At 35.9% G+C, this 25204-nt stretch overlaps 1 long non-coding RNA gene across 1 annotated transcript in view; it reads right to left on the bottom strand.

Moving 5' to 3' along the window:
* Positions 1–248: 248 nt before the first annotated feature.
* The window catches only part of LOC103550448 (uncharacterized), a 75370-nt gene continuing 50414 nt past the window's right edge, over positions 249–25204 (bottom strand). The window contains exon 4 of the long non-coding RNA XR_544789.2: positions 249–3065. This is a non-coding gene — a long non-coding RNA (uncharacterized lncRNA). The remainder of the gene's footprint in view (positions 3066–25204) is intronic.

The following is a 25204-nucleotide window of genomic DNA, read 5'->3' as shown; positions in this document are numbered from 1 at the left end:
TTAGCAAAAATAAAGTCAAAAAGGACATATGCTTCTTTGATTCCGTTCCAGTATATTCAGTTTCCTCACTTCCAAAGCCTTGGTTTCATCAGCTCACTCCACACACACCGGAACATACAACCCCCTATGTTTCCCCTCCCCCTTCTCTACTTGAATTTGCAGCACCATAGCAAACCATTGTGTAGTTCATTTATGTATAGGTTTAGAATCCATCTTTCACTACAAGGATACAAAGTTCATGAAGATTGAGATTTTTTTCCACTTTATTTCCAGCTTCATTCCCAGTATCTAGATCAATTGTTGACACACAGTATATGCTCAATAAATATGTTCAATAAGTAAATTATTACATTGTCACATCACTATCAGATTTATTTCTACTATTATCTTATGCCTTAATAATCTAAGATATAAAGTATTATTATAAATGATTATATTAACAAATGTGAGAGGAATATGTAGTACAAGTACTTCTAGCAGTGTTCCTGTACAGCTGTGTAACTTCGAAATGCTATATAGCCTTCATCAGGTGAGGTAAATTGATCCTTAAGATCCCTTTTTCCTCCAGAATCTAATGATCTAGATTTAGGTTAAGTCAATGAAATGAAAGAGGAGAAGGGAAAAGTCAATATCTACGAGAGCTTTTTATAATGGAATTGTGGCCTAAAGACCTGGCATGCATAAGGGCTAATAGTGAGGACAGGGTGGGGGTAAGCAAAGGAAGTCGTCAGTCAACTCTGGTAAAAGTAGGTCCAAGTAGGACGGAAATGTGAGAATTCAAGAGGAGAAAGTTCATGAGGTACTGTGCTTAGGGCAATCAGTGTGGGATTCAGGATGAAGGAGGCAAGACATAGGATGTCAACTGCCATCTTTTGGGAAGCTGCAGAGCTAATATATGTATTACGTATAATAATTATTATATACCAATTTTATATAAATATATATATACACAGTCAGAGAGCAACAATTATGCAGGAACAAAGTTTCTGTTGAAACCCCAAAATGACCATGAATCACTGAGGATCCTAAGTTTCGTGGCTGAGTCCATGCTCCTAACAGTTTCTAAGTGGCCCTTCTAGAAAATCTAAGCAAATTGTTCATCTATTCCAAGCCCTTTCCCCTCTGTCTTGCCTCTGCTCACCACCACAAATAAAAGAATGTTTTTCTGAATACTTATTTTGTTTAGTTGGAGTTTCACAAGGCCCCAATCTCAAACTGATATGCAGTCAAAACATAGAAGTTAGAGGTTTTTTCTTAGAGAAAACTCAACTTTCTCAATAAGCACATACTTTTGCAACATTCAAAATGTCTTTAAGTAAATATTTGGTTTCATTTCTACCATTCTTAAGGAAAAAAGAAACCTCAACTAATACCATAACATCACTGAAATTTTATTAAAGAAAAAATCACTAACATCCAATATAATCAAGTAAAAACATACCCATTCCTCTAGCTTGTACAGCTATCCACAATTCCAGTAGGGTTTCCTAATTAAAACCAAAAAGGAAATAAACTCACTAAATCCCACTGGAATTCACTGAACACAGCTATAAATTTTAAGAATTTAAAACAATGTTATGAGCATCTCTTTTGAATAAGTGTCTGCATTCTTTCACTTGTTTATTTAAACTATAATTGCTGTGTTGAAATATTACTAAGAAAATAAATATACTCTTAATTGAAAAGAGTAAAAACAATAATTTTAAATGGATCTAATTAGCTCTACTAATCCATTCAACTACTGCTTTTTAGCCAGTACCAGTAGGAAACTATGACTTCCTGGATTTGGAAATGATACACTGCCCTTAATAAGATTATACAATAATGCTGCCTGCTTTTTCCTTACAAACGAAACAGCAACTTATCTTTATTCATGGTGTCTAAAACAAAATTTTGCATACTACCTAAATTTTTTTCCAGTGATTTCTAGTAATATGTGAAAAAACGTATTCAAGGCATGCCTTAAGGGGCAGGAGTGGAAGGTGGGCCTACTGGTTTTATTTCCATAAGAACTTCATGCACCTTGTAGTAAAAAACACGGCTGGGCCTCTTGGGATTGATGAGTGGCCCCAGAACAATCTGGGAATAATGGCTCCTGCTTAGCTTCCCAGGCAGTATACTATTCTGGAAAGGAACTCATTTGAAAGAAAGGAGAGTCAAGGCACTTCCTTGGTCCATTAGCTAGGGTGTCTGTGAAGGTGAGTGGTTTTGAGCACAGTATAACGTAGTATCATTGAAATTGTAATTTGTCCTAGCTGTACAGAGAATGGACCATGGAAGCGAGGACAGGGAACAGTAATTAAAATTTATCAAATGAAAAAACACATTACTAGAAATACTGTAGAATACTTAGAACATACTGCTACTCTAACAAAAGAGTTTTATTCAGAGGCAAAGAGCCCCACTGCTTTTCCTCACCTATCACCGCCATCAATGGAAGAGAGTCACGGTTTCTAAACATTTCACAAGTAAGTCAATTCTTCCTGCAAGTGTCATGTTATGCAGACATAAGACAAATCAAAGGAAAGCTACTGTTTTAGTTTTCTAGGACTGCCATAACAAAATGCCACAAACCGAGTCACTTAAAATGGTATAAATTTATTCTCTCACAGTTCTGGAGACTAGAATTCTGAAATCCAGGTGTCAGTAGGTTGGTTCCTTCTGGAGGCCCTGAGTAAGAATCTGTTCCATGCTTCTCTCTTAGCTTCTCGTGTTTGCCATTCCTCTTTGGTATTCCTTGGCTTTTAGATCCATCACTTCAATTTCTGTCTCCATCTTCACATGGTGTTCTCCCCACTGTGTCTCCTCTGTGTCTAAGTCCAAATATCCCTCTTCTTATATGGATATCAGTTATTGGATTAGGGCCGACACTCATTTTGACTTGATTACATCTGCAAAGATCCTATTTCCAAATAAAGTCACATTCACAGGTACCAGGGGTTAGGAATTCATCTACAATCGCTACTCTGGTTGAAAAGTTGTCTCAAGAAGGAGAGGACTCCACCCAGTAGGTATCCGTCATCCCTAAGGAGCATGTTGAAGGATTTCCAAGGAATCCTAAAGTTCTACAGAGAGAAGTTTGAAAGGAGAGAATTGTTAGAGTAATTACAATTATATTAATACCAGGAACATCTCCAGGCAACTTTCAGAGTAGCTGTGGCTATAAAGAATTATAACCTTATGACCAGAAAATGATGATTATAGACTCAGAAGTTAATGATGGGATTTAGTAGGTCTAGGGTGAGGCATGCACTCTTCCATTTCCACCAAGCTCCTAGGTGATGCTGATACTACCAGATCAGCTCACTTAGATGAGGCTTTGAGCAGCACAAGTCTAGGGGAAGATGACTGACTGTCCGGTATGAAGAAAACTGATTGAGGAGAAGAAAGCTGGCACACATCCTTGTATTTCCAAGGCTATGAGGCTTGCCGGAGCCATGGGGATACACATGCACACACACACACTCACACACACACACACACACACACACCTTGATATCACAGTTTCTGAGCTGAAAATGTAGATGTGTGGAGCTGCTGGACTGCTCGCCCATCACCACCACCTTCCTTTCACAGAAAATGGCAAAACACTTAAAGGGGTGTTTTTGTTTGTTGTTGGATTTCGTTTTTTTTTTTTTTTTTTTTAATGTGAAAGATGGTTAGGAGAGAATTATATTAAATAGACAGTGCTAACACTGGGAAAAAATCCACCAAACTGAGGGAAATTATCAGAGCGAATTAGCAAATCTCTGGCCTAAGGAACTGAGGAGGGGCAGAAATGGCCGGACATGGAGACTATGTGGCCACATACAGGGGAGTATTTGCCACTTTCCTGCATTCCCTAGAGTGCCAACATAGCCAAGCTGAAGGAGGCCCTGGGAGCAACATGGGAAAAGTCAGATAAGGCTGGTGAAAAGGAAATTGTGCTCCTCAGCTGCCAGAATAAAATGGCAGCCCAAGAGAAGAAAGCGGAGGAGGCAGGTTCAGTAGGAAATTCTAAGAACGCCTTGCCCCAAGGCAGATTGAAATTGAGCCCAAAATGTCCCAGAACACCTGTGCTCCTTCATGAACCTGACAGCAAAATGGCCTCAGATGGGCTTTCTCCTGCTTACACACTAGCACTAATGAGTCACACAAAGTAGCAACCTCTAGTATTATTGGCTCCCTAGAAAATTGTCAATCTGAAGCAGTTAAATTCCTGGGAATCCCTCGAGCAGTTCATTAGGAATGAATTATTAGCTCTGGATCTGTCCAGTCCAAGTAAGAAGTCCCAGCGTCTAGTCATCTGTTTGAATTCTGGCAAAAGCATTTCCCACATTTGGTGATTTTATTGGTTACTTTCCATCAAGTTATGCAGAAAAAAAGTGTTTCATCTATGTGGTAATTATTCATAACACAAAATGGTGGTGAAGACATGGCATTTTTCAGCCATGCAATAATTTGGATATGTGCCCTAAGTTTTTCTCTAAAGGTATCACATTAAATTTTCTGTTTGTGTTTTATAGGGATAAAAAAAAACCTGAAGATAGGCCAAAAATGACAAGAAGTTATTTGTATCTGATTTGTGATCTACATATAATCTTTATAAATATAGATTATATAGTATATAAGATATTTATAAGTATAAAAGTATGTATTTAAATATAAAATAATATAGAAGTATAACTGAAATGTGTTATGACCCAAATGCACTGATTTTCTTTTTTATATAAACTTATTCCCATGAACCCCAGACACTGTTGTGAAAATATGGACCTATAAAAATTTTCCACTTAAATATTTTGGATGAAGTTTTTAAAGTCTCTGGTATTTCTTATTTTTAGTCACATTAAATTATGTGACATACTTATTTGACTTTTAAAATTATACACAAGTATCTGTATTTATCTGACTATTAAGAAAATGAATGTTCAATACTAAGTTTCCTATACTATAAATAAAGACACTGGTGTCCATAATAAAAAGAGATAAAAGAAATTTTGGCAAAAATCTCAAAAGCATGTACGTTTTGCTCTTTTAAACTAGTACTTAATTATGTTTTAAAATAATTTATTTTTAAAAATGACTTCTTAAAGAACATACAATTCCATGTTTGTGGCAGAAAAATTCATGATAAGCCTGGGACATTTTGTTGTCAAAAAGCAAGATGCATTCAGAGACATCTGACAGTAATGTACAAAATGATAAAACGTTCAATCTGCAGAGAGGGCAATGAGTGAACGAGTAGTGCCAACCTGAACATTAAATAAAAGCCCCCATCACTATAACCAGATTGTTCATTCATTCATGTACTCATTCATTCAACATGTTGAGTGCATATTGTGTGCCAGGCACTGTTTTATACTGGAGATAAAACACAAAGAAAACGGACAAAAATCTGTGGTGGGTAAAGCTTATTTCTAGTTGCAGGAGACAGAAAATAAATATATAAACAAATGAATATATAACATATTAGGTGCTGATAAGTACCATGAAGAAGAATTGAACAAGACAAAAGGACAATGAGTGACAGTGAGGGATGCTATTTTATGTAGAGGTGTCAGGAAATACCTCTCTGATGAGGTGGCATTGGAGCCACTTAAAGCATAAAGGAGTGAGCCATAAATATGTGGGAGGAGAGTTTCTCATGCAGAGGAGACTAAAAGGCAAGGTGGGAGCATGCGGGGCAAGGAGATGAACTCAAGGAGGTAGAAGGGGACAGAACATGTGATGCCTGAAAAGCCAGGGAAAGGATTTTGGAATTTGCTCTGAAAGAGTTAAAGGGTTTGACCAAAGGAGTGACAAGTTCTGGCTCATGATTTAGAAGGATGACTCTGACGACTGTGTTGAGAATAGACCATAAGAGGACAAGAGTGAAAGCAGGGAGACCAGTCAGGAGAGTACTGCCACAGTTTAGGGCTAAGGTGGAAGCCTAAACCTGGTGAGGACTGATTGGATTTGGATATCTTTTGCAGATGGAGTTGACAGGATTTGCCAATAGACTGCTGTGAGAGAAGAGAGGGAGTTTGTTAGAAGCTCACATATCAGAAATATATATATATACACACATACCACTTTTAGGTTGAATCATTGAACATATAAAATTATCATATTTGTATATCAAAAAATGGTCAAGTGTTAGAAATCTCATATGGTTCAACCAAATAAAAATAAATTCAGGAGTAATTACCATATAGATGCTATTTAAAACCACAAGACTTAATCATATTATGAAACAATTATAAGAACTGAACCCTGGGACATCCCAACATTTACAGGTCAGGAATATGAAGAGGAAGCAGAAAAAGCAGACTTAAAAGGAGTAGCTAGGAACATATGAGAAAAATGAGGAGAAAATTGTGTCTTGGAAGGCAATTGAAGACAGTATTATAAGGAGGAGGGAGTATTCAACTTTTCCAAATGCTTCCAGTAGGTTAAATGACGTGAAGACTCAGAAATGACCATACAAGTGAAACCGGTTATGTCTACAAAAGACTATTCACCCATGCTGCAAATAAAGAGACAAGTATCTACAATGCACTTTAAAAAATAAAGTCATTACTAATAATGTCAATTAATTGGTGCATGATTTCTTACAATTTAGTTTTTCTTTTCTTAAAGCTAATATCATACATTTCCCCAGCACCCTAACAGGTTTGAATAAATATTTTTATAGGTTAGATCTACTGCATCAACAGTGAAAAATATAAAAATCTTAAATCAGCAGGTGGATTAGACTTCAAGTAGCCTGAAGCATGTTCTGGTGAGAAATATTCAGGCCCAGGAAATTGATCTTTAATTTGCTCAGTCTCACAATAAATGATTAAAAAATGTACTGGAGCTGTTTGTACTAGTTATCTGCACTTGTTATGAAGAGACATGTTGCCAGAATTCTGCAGAAGTGGGAAGGTCAAGTAGGCATATTAAAAAAGTAAAAGAAGGAAAATGTCAAAGTTGTCATGCCTAGTAAAATTATCAATCTGTGAAGTTATACTATGCTATATGGTCTCCTACTTGTGTAACTAAATTTGTAAGTCTCTACATCTTTTGCCATAACAAGGATGCATCTTGACCCTCAGACATGGTACACATATGTAACCTGTATATATAGGTGCACAGAAGAACATTATGTACTGGGAAAAAGAACCAGAGATCAAGAAGATATAATGATCATGAATATATTTGTACCTAACAATATAGTCTCAAAATATGTAAAATAACAATGAAAAGATCTACAGAGAAACCCATAGTTGGAAATTTTAATACAGTTCTTTTAATTAAAGCAATTAAAAATAAACAAAGGTATAAAAAATCTGAAGAACATAATCAATTACATTGAACAATAAACATATAGAGACATTTACACTAAAGAAAAATAAAAAATACATTTTTAGCAAACATGTGGCATTCACAGAAACTAACTAGTACTAGGGAAACTAAGGCACAAAAGGAGCCTCAACAAACACTAAGTAATAATTAGCATATACACTATCTTCTCTAACCATTATACAAAAAAATTAAAGGGGCCAGCTTTGTGGCATAGTGGTTAAGTTCATGCACTTCACTTCAGTGGCCTGGGGCTCACCAGTTCAGATCCTGGGTGCAGACCTACACACCACTCATCAAGCCATGATGTGGTGGTGTCCCATATACAAAATAGTGGAAGATTGGCACAGACGTTAGCTCAGGGCCAATCTTCCTCACCAAAAAAAAAGGATAGCTTTAAAAATCATATATCTGTTCCATATAGGGAATCTGAAAGTGTACAATTAAATAATCTTGGGATAAGGAGGAAATAATGTGGAAATTACAATATACTTCAAACTGAATGACAATGAAAGCGCTAAATGTCAAAATTTGGGTCAGAGCTTAATTTGCACTTAGAAGAATATTTAAAGCTTTAAATAAATCTATTTAAAAATAAGAAAGATAGAAAATAACTGAAGTAAGCCTCCAACCATAAATTAGAAAAACGGCAACATAATAAAACAAACAGGGAAAAATGAAGGAGACAAAGACCAGAAATCAATTATGTAAAACTTATTTAAAGATGTTTAAAGATTAAAGATGGTTAATGAAACTAAGTGATAATTCTTTGATTAGATTAACAAAACAGAAGACACTGAAACATTGCTTTTTAAAATGTGGAAAAAATAAGTAGCAATAAGCTATAGATGTAACAGAGATTTGTAAAATAATAGAACATTATTAACAACTATAAGCCAAGACATTTGAAAACCTAGCTTAAATGGATACATTTCTGGAAAAATATAAGATGACAAGATAAACCCAAGAAGAAATACAGTACTTGAATACATGAATCACCATTAAACAACTGGATACAGAAATCAAGAATTCCCCCTCCAAAAATGACCAAATCTTGGTCCCACATGGTTTTTGCAGTTCAGTGCTACCAAATAAGAACAGGTAATCCCTTTCTCATACAAGTTATTCCAGAAAAATAGAAGAAAGGAGAAAGTTGCCCAATTGATTTTATGATGCTAGTGTAACCTTAAGTCCAAAAATGAATGAACAATAGAGGGGGAAAATGTATAGATATGTTTGACTTATAAACATAAGTTCACAAACATAAACATGAAAAAACTCTAAATAAATTATCAGACAACTGAGTATATCAATTTATTTCAAAATTAATATAGCATGATCCAATGTGATTATTTACACAATCCAAGACAGTTCAACATGAGAAAACTTAATGCAATTCACAACATTAATAAACTAAAAGAAAAAATCACATGGTCATCTTAATAAACGAAGAAAAACTATGTTTGATAAAGGCCAATACATATTTATGACTAAACTCTCAGAAAAATAGAAGTGAAAGGAATTTTCTTGACTTGATAAAGCTTATCTACTAAAATCCCACAGTTATGTTCCCTTTAAGAACTGGAACAAAATAAGAATTTCCATTTTCTCTATTATTATTCAGCATAGGAAAACTGAACATCCTAACTAATGCAGTAAGAAAGATAAGAAAAATACAAAAGGTTATGATAATTGCAAGGGAAGGTGTAAGATATTATGTCCTGATGGTATGATCATTTTAAAATAAAAAGAGCCAGCCCTGACGGCCTAGTGGTTAAAGCTTGGTGCACTCTCAGCACTTTGCTCGTCTGAGTTCATTTCCTGGTCGTGGAACCACCCCACCCGTATGTCAGTTGCCATGCTGTGGCAGGAGCTCACATAGAAAAACTAGGAGGACTTACAACTAGCATATACAACCATGCACTGGGGCTCTAAGGAGGAAAACAAAAAAAAGAGGAAGATAGGCAGCAGATGTTAGTTCAGGGTGAATCTTTCCCTGCAAAAAAAACCAAACTATTGGAACTAATAAGAGAATTCATCAAGTTTGTAAATACGCTATCATATGGAAATCAAAAACCTATAAAGTGAGGGTAATCTAATAAAGAATTGGCAAGGCATTTATGAAGGAAATGTTCAAGCACTTTTAACTACCACACTTACATTCAATACAATATCAAGACCAATAAAAAAAAGGTCTATAGCATTTTTTAGGAGAACTTCACAAACATTTTAATGTTTATATGGAACAATAAAATCTCCAAATAGCCATGACTCGTTCTGCCAGGTATGGAGACATATTCAAAAGCCATAGCAATTAAAGGAGTGGAACTGGTCTAAAACACACAAAAAGAAAAACTAATGGGGTAGAATGAATAGTATAGAAACAGCCCTATGGATCATCTTTATATAGAATATAAAGTACAAATCTAAATTTTTCCTCACCATATAGAGTACTAAGATTTCTCCAAAACATCTACAAAAAAACTTGGCCTTTCTCCACAAATTTGTATTGTAGGGGAATTATTGGAATCCCCAGTAGAGATTTATTTAAAAAAATAAAAGATTTTCATGTTTACACTCAACTCAATGCACTGGTTACACTTGTTACAATGAAGACTAGGAGCGCTTTGCATCTAGTAGTTTAGATAATAAACATGACAGTGAAGGCAAGGACTCTCAAAGCTCAAATCAAGATGCCTCAGAAAAAAGCAGTGTGGTATTTGCAAGAGAATTCAAATAGGGGCACGATGGGTAAAAAGAGAAGTGATTGATTTGATGCTTTCAACGTCAGTGAAGAATCTTCTAAAATATTTTCTCTTAATATCATTTTGTTGAGGCAAAATAGTTTCTTCAACATTACAGGGAGCACTGAAGTTCACACTGGAGGTGTTCTTTCATAACTAAGGAGTGTGAGACTTTTGATGAGAAGTGTTCCATGTCTTGTTACATAAGAGAGTGGCTAAAGTGGAGGGACTTCTGCTTCCAGGAAGATGGAGCAGACATAATTTTCCCTATTTTTCCTGCTAAGTACAAATAAAACCTTAGACACTATATATAAAACAAACATATGAAGACTCTGAAAGATGGAGGGAAGATGACAGATCAGCAAGAGACCCAAGAATCAATAGGGTGCTGAGTACACTGGGTTTTCTTTTTGCCTCAAAAATCCCAGACTTTGAGGTGAAGAAGCTGGTAACCCAGAAACACCAATGGGCACAGACAAAAAACAAAAATAGAAAGCCTACTCTCTCTAGCCAGAGAACAAGGAGAAGGCAGTTTAGCAAGACAGAAAACTATTAGAAAATAACTGTATCATTCCAGCCAAACATAAGAGAAAAAATCATGTGATCCCATCTCCACTCACAAGAACAAAACCCCATGATGAGTCTAGATTTCCACTCTTGATGGACTGTAATGTGCAGCCTCATTACTAAGGTGCCAACCAGGGTGGTGTCAGAGAAGTCTAGTAGAGGGCTGGGATTTTTGTCCTTCTAGGTGGCAGTAAGTCTCCCCATTCCTCACAGTGTCAGTGGAAACCACATGGGGAGCCTGGATTTCCACCTCTACCCAGCAGTAATAAGGTACCCCTCTCACTCCCCAATGGAGTAGCATCAGAAAGGCCTAGCAGAGAGTCAAGATTTTAACCACAGCCCAGTAATAATGAGGTAAACCCCCTGCCATGGTATCAGTAGAGGCCTGGTAGGGAGCTAAAAGGCTACCCAGCAGTAAGAAGAAGTACTCCCCTCAGCTGACAATAGAGGTCAAGTGGGGAATCTCTAGCTCTATTCCCACCTGACAGTAATGAGGTTGCACTCCTCCTTCCTCTGTCACAGGAAGCCACCTAAAAGAGAAGGTTTAAATAAGATCTGGGTTCTCACAACATAATACCCAAAATGTCCAGATTTTAATCAAAAATCACTTGCACACCAAGAACGAAGAAGATATCAAACTGAATGAAAAAGCACAATTAATAAGTGCCAACACTGACATGAAAGAGATGTCAGAATTATCTGAAGAAGATTATAAAGCAACCATCAAAAATATGTTTCAACAAACAATTACAAATATACTCAAAACAATGTTTTTTAAATAGAGTCTCAGCAAAAAACAGAGGTATAAAGGACAACCGAATGTAAATTTTAGAACTGAAAAATATAATAACTGAAATAAAAAACTCAATTGATAAACATAATAGCAGCAAGGAAGTGACAGAGGAAAAGTCAGTGAACTCGTTAACAGAACAATGAAAATTACCCAATATACAACACAAACAAATAGACTACAAAATTCCTCAGGGACCTGTGGGACTATAACAAAAGACCTAACATTCACGTCATTGGAGTCTCAGAAGGAAAGGACAGAGAGGAATGGAATGGAAAAATACTCAAAGAAATAACAGCTGAAAACTTCCCCAATTTGGCAGAAGACATAAACCTACAAAGTCAAGAAGCTAAGTGAACCCCAAACAAAGAAATCTACACCAAGATACAACATAGTCAAATTTTTCTAAACTAAAAACAAAGAAAATTCTTGAAAGCAGAAAGAAAAAGAAAAACAATACCTTACCAATAGGGAAAAAGTGATTCAAATAATAGCAGATTTCTCATCAGAAACCAGGGAGGCCAGAAGGAAGAGAAACAACATTTTTCAAGTGCTTAAAGAACTGTTAATCCACAATCCTATACCCAGTAAAAATATCCTTCAAGTATGAAGGAGAAATCAGACATTCTCAGATGAAAGAACTCTAATAGAATTTGTCACCAGAAGGCTCACTGCAAAAGAATGGCTAAAAGAAGTACTCCAAACAGAAAGGAAATGATTCTTTAATAAAGGAAACTTAGCACATCAAGAAGGAAGAAATAATATGGTAAACAAATATACAGGTAAATAAAATAGGCTTTCCTTCTCTTGAATATTCTAAATTCTGTTTGAGAATTGAAGCAAAAATTATAACACTATCTAATGTGGTTCAAAATGCATGTAGACAAAACATTTACAATAAATAAATGGAGAAGAGTAAAGGGACACAAAGGGAGGAAAGGTTTTTATACTTCACTCTCACTGGTCAAATGTGGACACCAGTAGATTGTGTTAAGATAGGTAAATGCAAATACCTACAACAATCTCTAAAAATGTTATACAAAGACATACTCAAAAACACTAGAGATACACCAAAATGGAATCCTAAAACACACTCAAGTAACCCACAGAAGGTAGGAAAAGGGAAACACAGAGATGAAAACAGAGAGAACAAAGAGAAAACAAAATGCCTTTGTTTCCACACCCATGAGATTAATAGATGGGAGCATCCAACCTTTCCCACAGATTTTGGATCTGACCTCTGAAATCAGTTTCAAGTCTCAAGACGTTGCACTCCCAGTGCTATGCATTATATCTGGCTGCTACACAAAGGCAGGGATTTTGACCAGCTTCGAAGTACTGAACACAGCTCACTAAGGCCAGTTTCATTCATCCCAAGCACCCTTCCCCACAGTTAGTGCAGGGGAGATAAAATTATGATGGACCAGGATTCCTCTGCCTTCATACAATTCAAAGTTCACTGAACACATCCTGGGAGGTGCTTTGTCCTGGACTAATTCCATAGTCTGGGGAGGGTCTTGGAAGTATCTTTTTTTCCTCAGACTCTGTAGGGGTGAGGGAATAGACATACACCAATTAAAGACAACATAACTGAGTCAGTCCACCCTGTGAAAACACCCACAATAGTAAGAAATCAGATCAACCATCTAGGAAAACCCAGAGTTTTAAAAATGATGTTTCTACAATCCAAATTCCCAAAAAGATTCATTACAGTATTCTCATTTTTTAAAACAAAACCTCAAATGAAAAATGCTTTTAGCACTGATATTGCAATCTGGTTGACAGAAAACATGATTGAAATAACGCCTTGTGATGTTCTTGAGTTTCTGAAATCTGCAGTGATGACAGGCATATATGCTTGGTTTTGTTGAGGAAGTCGGTAGATGGCATTGGTGGGTTTACACGGAGAACTTACAATACATGTAGTAACAAGATAATAGTCCAGGGGTCCTCTAAATTATAAGACCATATTCAGAATCATAAGCTCAGCTTGAGTGGTCTAGTAAGATTATCACACTGTTCTTTAAGATGCCTTAAAAACAGTGGGAACTTACTCTCTTGGTCACCTATGATTTGGAGTATCTTGATAACTGGTTATTTATATCACTTTTAGGTTATTAACATTACTATGGTGGAACTTGAATTCTTCAAAGATGTGATACTGACTTTAAGCAAATATTTGGAGTGTCAAATTGAAATTCACAAACATTCTTCCCCTCTGCAGTCCTAAGATATTGACAGGAAATTTGAAGTTGGATAAAAAGCATTTAAAAGTAACTTATAATCAGGCATACCAACTGTACAATTTGATCCCAATTTTAAAACAACTCAAAGTCTTTTCCATTTTTTCTACAGTTCTACTGAAACCCACTAAAACTAAGCACTATAGAAATCTTTCACAAATAAAAACATGTGAGCGGAGCTAGGGAACAGACATTTCCTTCCAACTAGTTGAGTTCCCAGCCTCTTATTTCCCAGTATGATTTTCAGGTAGGACGTAGCCATCAGAAGGTAGATCTAAGATCTCAAAATTGGCAGGGTGCAGAGCTAAATATTAGCAGCGTTTTTATAGGAAGCCAACTTTCCCAAATGGCAGGTCAAAAATATTTGGTTTCTTTTAAGGAATTTTAGGTGTGTTTCCATACCCTGCTTTTACACCCTCTTCTTTGCCAATTTTTATCTAGGAAGGAGGATGGCAGAGATGTTCACTCTTTGATGGACTGAGAAGAGGAGAAAGCATGAATATATATATGTTCATGTAGCTAACATATACAGATTCATCGCCCTCACTTCCTCCACACATGCTTTGTCCACTTAGTTTCTTCTCTCTCTACTCCTCCAACACCACTCAAGGAAAAAGTTGTATGAATGGATTGTTGAGAAAAGCAATCATTGTGGAAGAAATGTTCCACTCTTCAGGGCTATTTGTCATGAGAGAGAAGGCATAACGTGTTAAGAGCAAGAGGTGTATGACTTCACATTGTTCAGGACAGAATGGCATGGATAACAGCTGTTTGTGACAGATGACAGCTAGGCTCCCAGGAGTTTAGGGATAACAGATACAAGAGAGAATAAGAGGCTTTAGTATAATTGTGGTAGTTTATGTTCTTGGACTCCCATAAATTTTTGTGAGAAAGATTGAATTTCCTGTCTGTGCTCTGTTTATTTAAACTCCAACCTTGCCCTTGGGGTGGAGGGAAAGCTTATATATAAGATCCTGAGTGAAAGTCAACGGAGGTAAATGTGAAAGAGATGAGGAAATGTCAAAGCTCCAGAGAGTTTAGTTGTGTCAGAGAGACATTTTTAATATATAATTTAACATAATGTAAACAAAGTAAACTTTTTAGATATTTTTATTCACTGAAAATTTATCTATCTCAATGCCAGCATCTTGATCCACATGAGTATTTATCCATTTTATTCCAAATGATTGAGAGAAAGAGATAAATTTATGGATTTCTGCATACACACACTTATTTTCAGATTCCACATCATTAGAGAGTACTTTTTTGCTTTCTTCCAGAACTCATATTCAGGAAGCATCCTGATATTTAGCTAACATGCCCCAACAGTTTCCATGGATGTATGGCTCAATATTCTGTGTCAAAATTCCCTGTATCAGAGATTGAGTCTATATGTATTTCAACATTTGGTGCAGTGCTGGAACATAGCAAGTGTCCAATAAGTACTGGTTGTTGTTCTTGTTGTTATTATTACATGTCAACATTATTTTTTAAATAATTCATTATTTTCTAACTGCTCTAAGTAGCTAATCTTTCCTTAGGAATTTCCCATGTGTACATACGCATGATTTTGGAATCTCTATTCTGTTATAATAGTCTATGCGTCTGCTGTTCTGCAATGCTAGAGTAATTTAATTATTACATATTTGTAATAAACATTTATATCTGATGGGTTAGCCTCTCATCTTTGCTTTACTTTTCCAAGTTGTTTTATTTATTTATTTAATATTTATATATACATGGATGCCGGGTATTTTGATTTGAATTGCATTAAATTTATAGATTGGATTGGGAAGAAATGTTATTTTTACAACGCTGTCTTCCAATTCAGAGACATGGTGTATCTCTCCCTTCATTTAGATCTTGTTTTGTATTCTCTAATAGCATGGTAAAATAGTTCTCTATAAAAGTCTTACTCATTTTTGTTAGGTTTATTACCATTGTATATGGTTTTATATTTTCTGTTTAATAATTACTGGTACAGAGGAATGCTATTGCTTTTTTAGGGTGTCATGTGCCACTATTTCAAATGAATTTTATAGAGTTTTATTACAAAAATTGTTATTATTGGTTGTTGAATTTATCAAATATTGTTTCTATATATGTCAAGATGATATGATTCTTTTCATTTGTTCTGTTAACATGGTGAATTAGATTGACTTTCTAATGTTAAATCTATTTTTGCTATTGGCTAATTTTATATTCAGCCATCTTGCTTAGTTTTTACTAGTTTTAATAATTTTCTGTTGAGTCTTATAAATATTCTACATAAATAATTATAACAACTTTCTTTCTAACCTTCATACTTACTCATTTTGATTTTTTTCTATTGCAATATATGAGCTCCAGTATCATATTGAATATTAAACATAAAACTAAAAACTATTATTAAAAATATAAAAGAATATCTTCATAGCATCAGGGAAAGATCTTAAGTAAGATGCAAAAGCACAAATCATAAAGGAGAAATTTGATGGATTTGATTATATCTGGTGACAGATCCAGAGAAAATATTTGCGTCTGGCAAAGAATATATAGACTATACAAGGATCACCTGCAAATTAGCAAGAAAAAGTAAGAAACCCAATAGTAAAATTGGCAGAGAATAGAATATGCAATCTATATACAGAAAACCTAAGTGCCTGATATGCAAATAAAGTACTGAACCTTATTAGTAGTCAGAGAAGTATTAAACTAAAACAACAATGAAATAATACTTCCTGCCCATCATTTTGGCAAAAATAAATTGTTGGGCAGTATTTAGTCCAGACTAAGATGTAGGAAAGTCAGGCCTGTATACTGGTGTAGTCATACTGAAGAGAAAATTGGAAACAATTATAAAAATGACTATGTGCTTACTCTGAACCTAGTGATTATAATCCTGTTATATTACCATCATCCCTCCTCCCAATAAAACGCCTTAGACTGGTAAAGAGATATATGAAGGATATTCACTGCAGCATTGTGCTAATTAAAAACAAACTAAAAATATCCATCAACAGGGGAAATAGATAAAGTACACAAAAATCAAGAAGAATGAACTTGTGTCACATAGTTGACATAGATAGATTTCAAAAACATAATGTTGAATGAAAAAAAGTAGCAGAGTGTATCAAATAAGACTTTCTATAAATTAAAAGCATATACCTAAAGCAATACTATATATTGCTTATGGATATATATATATTTGAAAATAAATATGTAAAAGGTGGTTTGGGAGGACTCATATTAAATATTCAAGAATAGATGTCTATGGTAGGAAAAATGGATTTGGAAATGGGCACTATGGGAAATAATAAAATTACCCGAAGAAATTAAATATAAAGGAAAGTTGGGCATGGATCAATGATGACACTTGGCGATACACTGAGAATCAAGATCAATTCAATTCTATGAACGTAGGCTCAAAAAACTTGAGAGGGAACAAGGAAGAGAGAAAGGAGAGAAAGAATAAATGAAAAAAGAAAATGAATAGCTGTAGTGAAGGCTCAGAATAATGCCAAGAAGCACAAAAAAGAGAAAGAAGATATTAGCTTTAGGTCTCAGCTAGACAACGGGTTCTACTAAGTAAACTTAAAGGATCTAATAGAACTATCCACAGACTAGCTAAAGAAGAACTGGTAGGAAAATTAAGCACATACCTTTATGGTGAGAAGTGCCTAACACCCCCAATCCCCAACTACAGCTATCTTGCCAACTCTAAAAATATGGAAGTCTTTTCTGCCTAAGGAAACCTTTTGAGACTTTTTCAGTTGGTTTTTTAAATGATAAATGATATATATGGTACTATATCTTAGGCAATGATTCAAGTATGGTGAATCACAAGGATTTTCTAATTTCAGTCATCAATAGCATTGTTCAGTGGAATTTGTACTAGTGTGACTGAAGTTTTCCCAGAAGGATGTTCAGGAAGCTCCCTTGAATCCTATCTACTCCCAAAAAGAAAATCCAGTTGACTAAATTATCTTATTTCCCTGCAGTCAGCTTTAGGCTCATAACAGGAATAACATTCATGCAACTGTGGTTAAACCTCTGGAAAACAGACATATGCGCAGAGGAAAAAGAAGTGGGAAAAAGCAGCCTTAGCTAGGATAGGAAGAGCTGGCTTTGTTAGGAGTCATGAAAAGACTAAATGAGGAGACTCACATGGCTTAATAATTTGATCCAGTCCTGAGAAATTAAAAGTTTTCAAGCCAGAAAGAGCGACAATCTCCCAAATGAGGAACATTTTTGTGATCTTGTTTGGTCTTTGTGAGAGTTGCAATGACTACCTCTAAATGAGCAAGACTTAATAAAAGCCATAAAATGTTCTTGCCTGTCCTGACCTATATCATGTCCATACAGTGGGCACCCATGAGGATGAAGAATCTTTATACAGCAATCTCTTTTGAGATGGCACAACGCAAAGCAAACCTTTCATTCACAAACATTTACTTCCAAGTCCAGTTCTGAAGCCAGGACCTTGACGTAGAGACTCCAGACTCTCCTCCTCTTAATTCCACATGCACATACACACGTCCACAAACACTCAAATGGAAAACTCAAGGTTATATAAGGTCCATCCAGGTCCAATGTGTGCCCTGAATCTCAAATGCCAGGTGTTTTATGGCTTTAAAATGAACTGATAAGGACTAAGAAAGAAAGGACCTAAAATTTGAGACAACGTCCCAACTTTGCCAGTTCCCAAGCTCTGCAATATCTCAGAGAATCCTCACAACCACAACACTGTAAGTATAGTATCTGTTATCATTATTATCCCATTGTAACAGAGGAAGAACCCAAGCTCAGAGATGAAATGCCATGCTCATGATCAGAAGGCAAGTAGCCAGGGCCAGCACTTCCACCCCCTTTCTGACTTCACAAGCTGTGCTCTTTCTTTTGTAAAATGCCCAAAAGATTCAGTGGAGCAGCAGACACAAAAGTAAAATAACTTCTGCGGAAGTAAACTGAAATTACAAATTTCAATTCAACTATTTCTGGCTCCTCCTTTTTTGATGGACAACCAAATGACACAAATGTTCCCCAGGCAGTAGCAATGCTTAACTGATATTTTGTTCCCCAATAAAATGAGGAAGATTCCTTGAACAAGTTTTTCCAGGTCTAACTCATTTTGTGGTGTTTCCTTCCCAAAGGATACTCTCTTTCCCATTCCCAATTAGGATTTCTCATGCATTGTGGGTGCCCAGTAACAGCCTTCATAGGGTGGTTTGTTCAACAACACAGACTTTGCCTTGTTCTAGGACCAAATAAAATAGCTGCCCACTACATTTACCCCCAGGAAATCTTCCCCAAATTGCCTGGTTTAATTTACTTTAGGGTTTCTGAATTGCCACCAACTATTGATTCTTTTGGTTAGATTCTTCTTAAAATGCAAACATTCTATAAGTAATTAGAAGGCTTTCAATTATTCATACTTAAGTGCAAATTAGTTCAGCCAGCAGTCTGTCTTCTTAAAATCCACTTCAAATTCCTCTATGAGGAAAGTAGGAAAGGCATTATTAGAGGAGAAGATATAATATTTGGAAACATTGTGAAGGCAGAAGCCATCATAACTGGGGTTTTAAGTATCTGGAGAGCAATAAGAAGTACTACCCCTTTAGAACTTGAGTAGAAAGGAAGCCAATAGGTAGCAAAATAGGGTGACAAACTGCTAGATGGACAGATGCAAAAGGCAGAAGGTACATTTCACCTCCATGCCAACTGTACCTATTGAACCATCTAGATCCTGAGACTGTTCGTGGAGGCTCTCAATGAAACCAGTTCTCTGCTTCTTGGGAGTTAGCCCTTTTCCGAATCATGGTCTACAAACCAGGACACAATTCTTGTCCACCTGATCAAGAGGGAATCTTGTGCACTCACAATCATAAAGTAATTGTTCAAGAGGATTGTGTGTCCTATTCTACCAATCTAGAGACAAAACAAAAGAAAATGGTATCAAACTACAGCATATCTGAAGTGGGTTAGATACAGGAAGAAATTATTGATGACTAGACCTTCAACTTTATAGTTCTATATCTCTAGTTTGGGTGGAAAGATTTCTGTGTCACGTGTCTTACAGGAAGAATACTATTGGAGGGGTCTTTTTTATGGTTGTGGATTCAGGGTTGACCTTTTAATTGTTGTTAATTGTGTGTGTGTGAGAGAGAGACAGCAAGAGAGATAGAGAGATCAGAATGCTTTTATATGTTCTCAGGCAATATTTCTATTCTAAAACAAATGGGGAAAAGAGGTGAAGTGGGTGTTTCCCTATCCTACTGAAGTCTTTGCAAATCTTTCTAGTATCTTAGCAAGTGGATGACAGTTTAATTCTTTCCTTTTCCCCTTCCTTTGGCTACTAAGAAGTAACAGGTGATGGAAACCTATTAGAGTGTTCATGGAAAGATTATGCAGGAGTGTGCTCATTAGCAATCTCCTGTAAGTTTCTAATAAATGTGTGTGGTGACAGAGAGATGATATAATCAGTTTGTGGGGAGCGCTGCTCTGAATGCATTGCAGCTGGATCCCTCCCAGCAGTGTGCTATGATACCTCTAATAAGTATCAGACTCCAAATAGTCTGAGGATTTTTAACCCTAGTGAGTTTGTTGGTACAAAGGAGAAAAGCATCATTTTGTCTCAGAACAAGATTGTGTGTATGTGGGTGTGTGTGCTTGTTCCCCAGACCGAGATCAAACAAGTGCCTTGGATATAGGATGATATTGGTAAAAATTATACCCTAGGGAGTCTTACCCCAAAATTAAATGAATAAGGTTATTTTAGAGGGGTACGAAGTATGTTTGCAATATTTGGGAGAAAATCCTACAAAATTCACACCTTGAACCTTCTCAAGACAAATCTGACTACAATTTCTCTTTCATATTCAAAGCAAGCTGAACAGTTTGTCTTCTACTTGCAGAAACCAAGTAACAGTGGGATTTTTATAGAAGAGAAGGGCCAAAATAGCTGTTCACATGTCTGTAACAGGAGTTTCAAAATACTGTTACTCCGGGTCCTCTTTGGAATCCTATGCTTTGTGTGTTTGCTGAAATGTGAAATCTCTGTAATGACATTAGTCCTACTTTGCTTTTGTCTTCTTCCTGAGTTTTTAGTCATCCACACATGAAGAGTGTTTGTCTGCAGGATATGAAATGAGGGAATTAGTAGGGAGCAGATGATTTGTGGGATGGGCCACAGGAGCAACCTCCTGAATGAGCTCTAAACAGAATCTTCCAGCCCATGTTCCTATGATACATTTGTGTAAGGGCCCTATAGTTTGTGCAGGGCCAAACCCTTAGGAGGGGCTCTTCCAGGAAATCTGGGTTTCACACATAAGAATAAAACCTCAGGACACTCTGTCTTCATTGCTGAAAATCTCCTTCTGGGTAAAGTTTTCTTTCTTCACCAGGGTGGTCTTCTTGGCCTCATTCATGCCTCTTTCTCAGTCCACTTTTAAGGAAGCAGTTCTCATCATCAAATTATTACATTCACTGAATTGTAGATTGCTATGAGATGTAAACTCTTCCAACTTGTACTGAGTTCCAGTGAGTTAAACAACAGTTTGTGATTCTCATAAGAGAACACAGAGGAAAAAGGCAGATAATTAGGTCATTATGAAAAACAGAGCCCAAAGAACCTCTCACGGCCCTCCAATTGACATCGAAAACCTTTTTAGTAAACATAAGCTAAGCCCTCTATGTTTCAGAGTTAATCAAGTAAAGTAGCATTTCTGCTTCTCATTCCAAGATGAAAATAATACTCTAGTAACAGTTGGAAACAAACAAACCCCAGAGTTCAGTGGAGCCTTGAGTTGTGCTTATGGAAGCATGGTTAAATTTGATGGAATAAAAATATGGCATCTTTATATTCAAAGCATCTCACACACAAATTCATAAAAAGACCAGCTCCAATTCACAAAAACAATTAACAAAGCATTTGCAGAATCATAGGTTTCAGGTCACACATTTGAATCACTCAAGTATAATGAATAAACAAATAAATACTTATTGAGATCCTACAACACATTCAGCACTGTGGGACGGGGTAAAAAGAAAAGAATCAGTGATATGACGTATGCCCTCACTTCACTGGAGGTACAGAACTTCTATGAAACGACCACAAGAGATACCTACCATACTTGTGTAGTACAGGCCATGGAAACTCTAAAGAGAATTGTCAAAATGGTGGCAAATTTTTCAAGAAAGGACATAGGAACTGAGCTGAGACTTAAAAGATAGAAGAAGGGCTGGTGTCCCTGGTAAGAGGAAAAGAAAAAGCAAGTGCAGGCAAAACTGAACAGAATTTCATCATTTGCAAAGCATGTATAGACATATTTATCAATAGCTACTTTAAATGTCAATGGAATAAATGCTCCAATCAAAAGGCATAAGGTGGCCAATTGGGTAAAAAAACAGGATCCATATATATGCTGCATACAAGAGACACACTTCAGACCTACAGACACTCACAAACCGAAAATGAAAGGATGGAAAATGATACTCCATGCAAATGACAAAGAAAAGAAAGCCAGGATAGCAATACTTAGAAAAAATAGACTTTAGAACAAAAACTGTAACAAGAGACAAAGAAGGGCACTACATAATGATAAAGGGAACAATCCAACAAGAAGATATAACACTTGCAAATATCTATGCACCCAACATAGGAGCACTTAAATATATAAAGCAATTATTAACAGACATAAAAGGAGCTATAGACAGTAACACAATAATAGTAGGGGAATTTAACACTCAACTTACACCCATGGATAGATCATCCAAACAGAAGATCAATAAGAAAACACTGACCTTAAACGACACATTTGACGAAATGGACTTAGCAGATATATATAGAACATTCCCTCCAAAAACCACAGAATACACATTCTTTTCAAATGCACATGGAACGTTCTCCAGGACTGATCACATATTAGGCCACAAAACAAGTCTCAGTAAATTTAAGAAGATGGAAATAATACTAAGCATCGTTTCTGACCACAAAGGTATGAAACTAGAAATCAACTACAGGAAGAAAATCAGAAAACCCACAAAAATGTGGAGATTAAACACAATGCTACTGAACAATGATAGGGTCAATGAAGAAATCAAAGGAGAAATCAAAAAATACCCGGAGAAAAATGAAAATGAAAATACGACATGCCAAAATCTATGGGATACAGCAAAAGCGGTTCTAAGAGGGAAGTTTATAGCAATTCAAGCCTACCTCAACGAACAAGAAACATCCCAAGTAAACAATTTAACAGTGCACCTAAAGGAACTGGAAAAAGAAGAACAAACAAAGCCCAAAATCAGCAGAAGGAAGGAAATAATAAAAAACAGAGCAGAAATAAATAGAGACTAAAAAAAAAAAAACCAAAAAAATCAATGAAACCAAGACCTGGTTCTTTGAAAAGATAAACAAACTTCACAAAACTTTAGCTAGACTCACCAAGAAAAAAAGAGAGGAGGCTCAAATAAAATCACAAATGAAAGAGGAGAAATCACAATCGACACCTCAGAAATACAAAAGATAATAAGAGAATACTATGAAAAGCTATACGCCAACAAACTGGATAATCAAGAAGAAATGGATAAATTCTTAGAAACATACAACCTTCCAAAACTGGACCAAGAAGAAGCAGAGAATTTGACAAGACCAATCACCAGAAAGGAGATCAAAGCAGCAATCAAAGACCTCCCAAAACATAAAAATCCAGGACCAGATGGCTTCCCTGGCAAATTCTACCAAACATTCAAAGAAGACTTAATACTTATCCTTCTCAAACTTTCCCAAAAAATTGAAGAGGAGAGGAGGCTTCCTAACTCATTCTACGAGGCCAACATTATCCTGATACCAAAACCAGACAAGGATGACACAAAAATAGAAAATTACAGGCCAATATCACTGACGAACATCGATGCAAAAGTCCTCAACCAAATACTAGCAAATCAAATACAATAATAAATTAAAAAGACCATACATCATGATCAAGTGGGTCTCATTCCAGGGATGCAGGAATGGTTCAAGATCCACAAACCTAGCAATGTGATACAACACATTAACAAAATGAACAATAAAAATCACATGATCATCTCAATAGATGCAGAGAAAGCATCTGACAAGTTAACAGCATCCATTTATGATAAAAACTCTAAATAAAATGGGTATAAAGGGAAAATACTGCAACATAATAAAGGTTATATATGACAAACCCACAGTAAATATCATTCTCAATGAAGAAAAACTAAAAGCTATCCCTTTAAGAAGAGGAACCAGATAAGGATGCCCACTGTCACCACTCTTATTTAACATAGTATTGGAAGTCCTAGCCAGAGCAGTCAGGCAAGAAAAAGAAATAAAAGGGATCCAAATTGGAAAAGAAGAAGTGGAACTGTCACTATTTGCAGATGACATGATTTTATTTATAGGAAACACTAAAAAATCCACTAAAAACTTTTAGAAATAATAAAAGAATACAGTCAAGTTGCAGGATGCAAAATCAACATACAAAAATAGGTTGCGTTTCTATACACTAACAGCGAGGTCACAGAAAGAGAAATTAAGAATACAACCCCATTTACAAGTGCAACACAAAGAATAAAATACCTAGGAATAAACTTAACTAAAGAGGTGAAACAGCTGTACACCAAAAACTATAAAACATTGTTGAAAGAAATCAAATAAGACACAAAGCATGAAAAGATATTCTGTGCTCTTGGATTGGAAGAATTAACATCGTTAAAATCTCCATACTTCCTAAAGCTCTCTATAGATTCAACATAATCCCTACCAAAGTTCCAACAACATTTTTCACAGAAATAGAACAAAGCATTCTAAAATTTATATGGAACAACAAAAGACCCTGAATAGTCAAAGGATTCCTGAGAAAAAAGAACAAACTTGGAGGTATCACACTCCTTGATTTCAAAATATACTGCAAACCTATAGTGACCAAAACAGCATGGTACCAGCACAAAAACAGACACACAGATCAATGGAACAGAATCAAGAGCCCAGAAATAAACCCATACATTTATGGACAGCTAATATTCGACAAGGGAGCCAAGAGCATCCAATAGAGAATAGAGAGTCTCTTCAATTAATGGTGTTGGGAAAACTGGGCAGTGACATGCAAAAGAATAAAAGTAGACCATTATCTTACACCATGCACAAAAATCACCTCAAAATGGATTAAAGACTTGAATGTAATACCTGAAACCATGAAACTTGTAGAAGAAAACATAGGCAGTACGTTCTTTGACATCAGTCTTAGCAGCATATTTTCGAGTACTATGTCTGATCAGGCAAGTGAAACAAAAGAAAAAATGAACAAATGGGACTATATCAAACTAAAAAGCTTCTGCAGAGCAAGGGAAACCAGGAACAAAGTGAAAAGACAACCTAACAATTGGGAGAAGATATTTACAAACCATATATCAGATAGGGGGTTAATATCCAAAATATACAACGAACTCATAGATCTCAACAACAAAAAGCCAACAACCCAATTAAAAAATGGACAAAAGATATGAACAGAGATTTCTCCAAAGAAAATATATAGATGGACAACAGGCTCATGAAA

This window comes from Equus przewalskii, chromosome 8 (assembly GCF_037783145.1).
Source record: "Equus przewalskii isolate Varuska chromosome 8, EquPr2, whole genome shotgun sequence".
Lineage (NCBI taxonomy): Eukaryota > Metazoa > Chordata > Mammalia > Perissodactyla > Equidae > Equus > Equus przewalskii.
Note: the sequence above shows the minus strand (reverse complement) of the source record. Positions and strands in the feature narration are given on the sequence as shown.